The sequence below is a fragment of the Lampris incognitus genome, chromosome 3, assembly GCF_029633865.1.
Source record: "Lampris incognitus isolate fLamInc1 chromosome 3, fLamInc1.hap2, whole genome shotgun sequence".
Lineage (NCBI taxonomy): Eukaryota > Metazoa > Chordata > Actinopteri > Lampriformes > Lampridae > Lampris > Lampris incognitus.
In genome coordinates this window covers 110,318,813-110,326,504 of record NC_079213.1, presented here as the reverse complement: position 1 = coordinate 110,326,504, position 7,692 = coordinate 110,318,813, and the positions used below count along the sequence as shown (strand labels likewise).

Here is a 7,692-nt window from a genome sequence, read left to right as displayed (position 1 = left end):
AGGAAGGTGCCCAGGAGGCATCCTAATCAGATGCCCAAACCACCTCAACTGGCTCCTTTCAACATGAAGGAGCAGCGGCTCTACTCCGAGCTCCCCGCGGATGTCCCGAGCTCCTCACTCTGTCTCTAAGGCTGAGCCCAGACACCCTATGGAGGAAGCTCATTTCAGCCGCTTGTATCCGGGATCTCACCATTTCAGTCACTATCCAAAGCTCATGACCATCGGTGAGGGTTTGAACGAAGATTGACTGGTAAATTGAGAGCTTTGCCTTCCAGCTCAGCTCCCTCTTCACCACAACGGTCCGGTAGAACAGCCGCATTACTGCTGATGCTGCACCAATCCACCTGTCAATCCTCCCGCTCCACCCTACCCTCACTCGTGAACAAGACCCCGAGATACTTGAACTCCTTCACTTGAGGCAACAACTCATCTCCAACCCGGAGGGAGCAATCCAACCATTTTCCAGTAGAGAACCATGGCCTCAGACTTGGAGGGCTGACTCTCATCCCGGCCATTCAGTGCACGCTGGAGGTCACGTTCTGATGAAGCCAACAAAACCACATCATCTGCGAAGAGCAGAGATGCGATTCTGAGGTTCCCAAAACAGACAAACTCCTCAATCTTGGCTGCGCCTTGAGATCCTGTCCATGAATATCACAAACACAATGGGAGACAAGGGACAACCTTGGCGGAGTCCGACACCCACCAAAAACATGTTTGACCTTGTGCCGAGAATGCGGACACAGCTCTCACTTTGGCTAAACAAGGACCGGATGGCTTGCGGGCCTTTGTCAAGATACTCAAATCGAGAGGAGCGGGTGTCTGGGTGCTCCTGTATATGCCTCTAGAAACATGATGAAAAAAATCATTCATAGACACCAGGTTTCATGTGAGATATCCTCAAACATTATAGATATACATATAGAATACATCTAGAATAATAGACATATTCTCATCTAAATTTGTGGATCTTAACTCAGGGCCTCTGCAGCCCAAGAGTTGATTTAAAAAAAATTGTTTTGGGAGCATTCACTCAAGAGTGCAGACTTTTTCTTCCGATACAGGACAAATTAACCTAAATGTGACCTGCTGTTCCTTGCTGCCTGGTTGTTCAGCATTATTTCATCCTTGGAGAACGCGGTGGTGTTCGACTACTTTGCTTGCTTGTTTGTTTTGGCTATAAAAATGTTGCTGTATCTCCGCATATCGCTGTGCAAAGCAGACCGTGCAAACTGATGATGACGAGGGACTCTGACCTCATCGCTCACATCGATTTTTTTTTCCTTTGCCATCTTTTTCCTTTCTTCCTCCCAGTATTCTCCACAAGGCAGGGTGCCAACCTGTCAGAGTTGCCTCCTGCTTCTGCTACCACCCAGTCTCCATTCACGGTACCCTGCCCAGACGCAGGAGGGGAGGGAACAGTGCTAACCCCTCCCCCGGACATTACACCTGGGACCCAAGAGCCAATCACTCGCAGCCAACGGGACACGGGCACGTTTTACAGGGACCCGGAAAAGTCCGTCAACCCATGCCATCCCCACTGGTCCAAAATGTCATGGACGACTTCCACACTTATACGAGGTAAGCTCATACACAGAAGCACACAAACATGCATGAGACAGGAAACGATGAGTCGATAGATTGATGCAGACTTACCAAATTACAAATTACTCCCCCCAATTGTACTTGGCCAATTACCCCACTCTTCCGCGCTGTCCCGTCCGCTGCTCCCACCCCCTCTGCCGATCCAGGAGGGCTGCAGACTACCACATGCCTCCTCCCATACATGTGGAGTCGCCAGCCGCGTTTTTTCCCCTGACAGTGAGGAGTTTCGCCAGGGGGATGTAGCACGTGGGAGGATCATGCTATTCCCCCCAGTCCCCGCCCCCCCTAACAGGCGACAGGTACCCCGACCGACCAGAGGGGGCGGTAGCGCAGTGACCAGGACACATACCCACATCCGGCCTCCCACCCGCAGACACGGCCAATTGTGTCTGTAGGGACGCCCGACCAAGCGGGGGGTAACGCAGGGATTCGAACCGGCGATCCCTGTGTTGGTAGGCAACGGAATAGACCGCTAGGCTTGAATTTTAGACTTAAACTGAAGACGCTGGCCCAAACAGTAGACGTACCCAGACCTCCTTAATAGACTCAGCCACACCTTTAGCGATCCCGCTTCTCTGCTTTAATAACTCATCATATCCGAGTCTGCGGGCAGACAGCGTCACACGTTGTACAGTCCAGGCAGTCGACTGTGTTTGTCTCCCTGAGCAGTCAGCTTCACACGGCCAGGGAGCTCCCGGTTTCACACACAGCAAGGCTGCTGTTGTGTTATGCTGGGCGTTTTGGCACTCGAGCAAAAAAACAAAAACGCAACTTCTGTAGAACATAGTAACTGGTGTAACTTCCAAACAGGGAGGGCAAGAGAGTGAGAGATACGAAAGGACAGAGAGAGGGCGAGAGAGGGCGAGAGAGAGAGAGAGAGAGAGAGAGAGAGAGAGAGAGAGAGAGGGCGCGAGAGAGAGAGAGAGAGAGAGAGAGAGAGAGAGAGAGAGAGAGAGAGAGAGAGAGAGAGAGAGAGGGAGGGCAAGAGAGTGAGAGATACGAAAGAACAGAGAGAGGGCGAGAGAGAGAGGGCGAGAGAGAGAGAGAGGGAGGGCAAGAGAGGGAGGGCAAGAGAGTGAGAGATACGAAAGGACAGAGAGAGAGAGAGGGGGCGAGAGAGAGAGAGAGAGAGAGGGCGAGAGAGATCGAAGGCATAATAGAAAAAATTGGTGGAGATAGCAGGGGCTCTGGAGGGAGGCCCGGGGCAGCATCTCTGTTAGCTCAACTTCAGAGGGAACACACACACACACACACACACACACACACACACACACACACACACACACACACGCCTTATCCCTCATCATGTCCCGCATCTCTCAAACTCTAGTGTAGAGTTACAACAGACTGTATCTGATGTAGCCTCCTTTGTGTGTGTGTGTGTGTGTGTGTAGCCCCCAGCAGTCGGGTTACCTTTGTAGGTCAGGGTGTGGCAGGACAGATTACAGATTACTGTGAGCTCTTTGTCTACTCTCACCCTCTCTCTCTCTCCCTGTCTCTCTCTATGTCTCTCTCTCCCTATCTTGCGCCCTCTCTCTTGCTCTCCCTCTCTCTCTGTCTCTCTCCCTCTCTCGCTGTCTCTCTCTCTTGCTCTCTCTCTGTCTCTCTCGCTCTCCATCTAGCTCTTTCTCGCCCTCTCTCCCTGTCTCTCTCTCTCCCTGTCTCTCTCCCTCTATCTCTTTCTTGCTTGCTCTCTCTCTCTCCCTCTCTCTCTCTTCGCTCTCCATCTAGCGCTTTCTCGTCCTCTCTCCGTCTCTCTCTCTCTCTGTCTCTCTCTCTCTCCCTCTCTCCCTATCTTGCGCCCTCTCTCTCGCTCTCCCTCTCTCTCTCTGTCTCTCTCTCCCTCTATCTCTCTCTCGCTTGCTCTCTCTCTCCCTCTCTCGCTGTCTCTCTCTCTCGCTCTCTCTCTGTCTCTCTCGCTCTCCATCTAGCTCTTTCTCGCTCTCTCTCCCTGTCTCTCTCTCTCCCTGTCTCTCTCTCTCCCTCTCTCCCTATCTTCCGCCCTCTCTCTCGCTCTCCCTCTTTCTCTGTCTCTCTCCCTCTATCTCTCGCTTGCTCCCTCTCTCCCTCTCTCTCTGTCTCTTCTCTCTCCCTCTCTCTCTGTCTCTCTCTCTCTATGTCTCCCTCTCGCTCTCTCTCGCGCTCTCTCGCTCTCCATCTAGCGCTTTCTCGCCCTCTCTCCCCCTCTCTCTCTATGTCTCTCTCGCCCTCTCTCTCTCGCTGTCTCTCGCCCTCTCCGTTTTCTCACTCTTACTACGCCGGATGCATTCTTTATAAGGCTCACATAAAAAAGGGCATTTGTGCCATGTCAAATTCAGACGGTGCACTAGGGTAACCTATGTAATGCAGCTGCAGTGGCTGGTATGCGACAATTACACCTTTCCTGCAGCGCTACGGGCAGCGTCCTGCTCCCCTCGTGTCTGCAAGTGAGAGTTGTTCTCAGATCAACATTGGACGTAATGACCCAGGATGGTCATATCGTTTTCTCCGTATGATTCACGTTTGAAATAGAAGTAGGGTCAAGGTCAGGGTTAGCTCAAGGTCAACACACGAATACCGTATTTCCCAGGCTGAGAGTCGCACTGGAGTATAAGTCGCACTCAGCAAAAAACGTGTTGTTTTGGGGGCATATAAGTCGCCTCGGTGTATAAGTCGCATTTACATGGTGGTACCACAGAAACTGAATGAGTAGAACAGACATTCCCATTCAAATCAACATACTAGTAGGATGGGCAGAGCGGCAGCCATTTTTATTTGAACCGCTGCCATTGCAAAGAACCGTGACTGCTGTAGCGGGCTGACTTCCGTATAAACCCAGTTGCGGCAGTCGCGGGCTCTATTTTTTAATTTGGTTCTTCCAGTCGCAGACCCGCTGAAGTGAGGTTTTGCAGTAAAGACCAAACGAGCAGCGAAGTAATATCAGAATCAAGTTTATTGGCCATGTAGGTTTGCGTATACATGGAATTTGACTCTGGTTTCGTGGCTGGCGGTGGACTTAACATGGGACAACACGACAACACAACAATCTTCAGCTAAACACAAGGCTCGACTGTCTACAGGTGAAATAATAAGAGGCGATAAAAGTGCAGTGGTGCAGAGAATATATCAGAGATGCTGAAATGAATACATAAATAAATGGTAGACGGCCATGACAGCGTGTACCAGTATACGTACAGTGGACAGTACCGTACGGCTGGATTTATTTAACAGTGTCAAGCGTTCATTTGACTGACAGCGCGTGGAAAGAAACTGTTTTTATATCCGGTTGTTTCGGCGTACAGTGCTCTGTAGCGCCTACCGGAGGGCGAGGAGCTAGACAGGTGTGACCAGGGTGTGATGGGTCTGCAGCGATGTTGCCTGCCCGAGAGTATGAACACGGCCCCACTGACGTGCGTTGGCACCAGAACAACTAACAACAATGACCACGGTGAACAGTTCAATATCCATTCTGCTCTCATTCAATTCTGGGTATTTTCAGTTGGGTCACAACATTGAACAGTGCCCTCTAGTGGCCGTAGTTGGAATGTCCCATTTGTATTTCCAATCCATCCATCCGTTATCCAAACCGCTTATCCTGTTCAGGGGGTGCAACAAAATTACATTTCATCGCCTTGAACTATAAGCCAGACGACCAGCCAGACGAGTAAAGAAACAGCGACTTGTAGCGCGGGAGGAAACCATACTAGTTGTTCTGGCACTACTTCAGCCACTTGCAAGGTGCACGGAAATGATAATCAACCGAGCTGGGAAAATATTCCTGCTGCTCTTACACAATGGATTTCAACACTTTGGCTTTTTTTTTTTTTTAAACAGTAAATTGTTCTTCCCGACACTGCGAGAGAAGCTGGAATCTTTTTCTCTTCCACGGTCAACGTATTAAACGTTGATATGAAAACACCTCTAAATTGCAGAAATCAGGATGTACACCATGTGCTAGTCAGACATAAGCACAGGAGAATGGTTTGCTCTCTAGCTAGTACCCCTGGACTTCTGTGAGGTGGCCAAACAATGCTAGAATCTATCTATCTATCTATCTATCTATCTATCTATCTATCTATCTATCTATCTATCTATCTATCTATCTGTCTGTCTGTCTGTCTGTCTGTCTGTCTGTCTGTCTGTCTGTCTGTCTGTCTGTCTGTCTGTCTGTCTGTCTGTCTGTCTGTCTGTCTGTCTGTCTGTCTGTCTGTCTGTCTGTCTGTCTGTCTGTCTGTCTGTCTGTCTGTCTGTCTGTCTGTCTGTCTGTCTGTCTGTCTGTCTGTCTGTCTATCTATCTATCTATTTATTTTTTGTTCAGGAGAGAAGCCAACCCATATCTTCTCTAGTTTATAATCTGGTAAGAAAAAAAATTAAAACATAAAAGTTCATCATAAAAATGTAAATATCAGTATACAAACCCTTGCCAATAAGATCCCACCTTTCCCTGATTGGGCTTTGTAATGACCTTTGACACTTTACCTTATGTTGCTGGCTCCTGGTTGGTTAGTTTGTCTCTTTCACAGCAACTTCTCAGGCTACCAACAGGGTGGGGAGGGGGTGAGCGAGGGAGAGAAGGGGCACTAGGGAGTAAGAGGGAAGACAGCAGGGTGAGAGGGTGAACTCGCGCAGGGGTTTTAAGAAAGCGAGAGAGCGATCGGAAGAGAGACGGAGAGAAAATACGGGCCGACCGCGGCAGTGGAAGGGGAGGAGATGGTGGCTGGGAGATGGAGGGCGGCGGTAGAGAGAGAATCTGGTCAACAGAGAGAAACCACCGTACGTAGGTTGTGATAGAGGAAGGATTTGCTGTCCGGGATCAGATGAAAGGGAGAATAAGGAGGGCGCAGTTAGATTGTTGTCCCTCTGTTTGTCCAGGGCTGCTGTCAGTCAGCCTAACGCCCCCATCTGGGTTAGAATTAGAAAGGATTCCCTTTCATATGGACATTGACGTTTATACGCTCCCTCTCTCTCTGTCTCCCTCTCTCTCCCTCTCTCTCCCTCTCTCTCTCTCTCGCTCTCCCCCTCTCTCTCTCTTCCTCTCCCTCTCTCTCTGTCTCCCCCTCTCTCTCTCCCCCTCTCTCTCTGTCTCTCTCTCCCTCTCCCCCTCTCTCTCTCTCCCTCTCCCCCTCTCTCTCTCTCCCTCTCTCTCTGTCTCTCTCCCTCTCCCCCTCTCTCTCTCTCCCTCTCCCCCTCTCTCTCTCCCCCTCTCTCTCTCTCCCTCTCTCTCTCTTCCTCTCCCTCTGTCTCCCTCTCTCTCCCTCTCCCCCTCTCTAACTCTCTCCCTCTCTCACTCTCTCCCTCTCCCTCTCGCTCTCTCCCTCTCTTCCTCTCCCTCTCTCTCTCCTTCTGTCTCCCTCTCTCTCCCTCTCCCCCTCTCTCACTCTCACTCTCTCCCCTCTCTCTCTCCCTACCCCCCTCTCCCTCTCTCTCTCCCCCTCTCTCTCTCTCCCCCTCTCTCCTCTCACCCTCTCTCTCCCACTCCCTCTCTCTCCCCCTCTCTCTCTCTCCCCCTCTCTCCCTCTCTCCCTCTCTCTCCCGCCCCCCCCCCTCTCACTCACTTACTCACACACAAACTCAGTGACAGAGAAAGCAAGCAAGAGAGAGAGGAGACATTTATACAGCGTTTAATATCCATCCATCCATCCATTAGCCAACCGCTTTCCGTCCAACAAGTTTGATAATGTGAACATGAAGGGGGGAAAAAGAAAAAGACCGCTTTACACCTTAGTGGACGCTAGTAGCGTATTGCAGGCTCATCACGGGGAGTCTTGCCAGATTCTACTGGGCCCCGCTGTTCACTCCATGTTCATTTTAGCGAGCCCTGATCGGCCCTGCGCTCACTTTACACGCAGTGTTTGGCTCCCTGCATAGAACTACACTGACCCCTGGTGGCCGTTTTCAGACACTACCTCTTTTCTGGCAATTTCTCTGTGCAGTTTTTTTTTCAATCTTTCTGCTGCACACACGCGTAGGAACACACACATGGTTTTGCACACACACACACACACACACACACACACACACACAAGTGGTACAGTGAGTTACTAGTGCCAGTTATGGCTGTGCAGTATTCTGTGGTCAGGCCAAAAGATCAACAGCAAGCCCGAAAAA

At 50.6% G+C, this 7,692-nt stretch overlaps 1 protein-coding gene across 1 annotated transcript in view; it reads left to right on the top strand.

The window, feature by feature from the left end:
* Positions 1–1,326: 1,326 nt before the first annotated feature.
* The window catches only part of bcar3 (BCAR3 adaptor protein, NSP family member), a 50,629-nt gene continuing 44,263 nt past the window's right edge, over positions 1,327–7,692 (top strand). The window contains exon 1 of the mRNA XM_056277687.1: positions 1,327–1,581. The gene's annotated coding sequence lies outside the window, so the exon portion shown is untranslated. The remainder of the gene's footprint in view (positions 1,582–7,692) is intronic.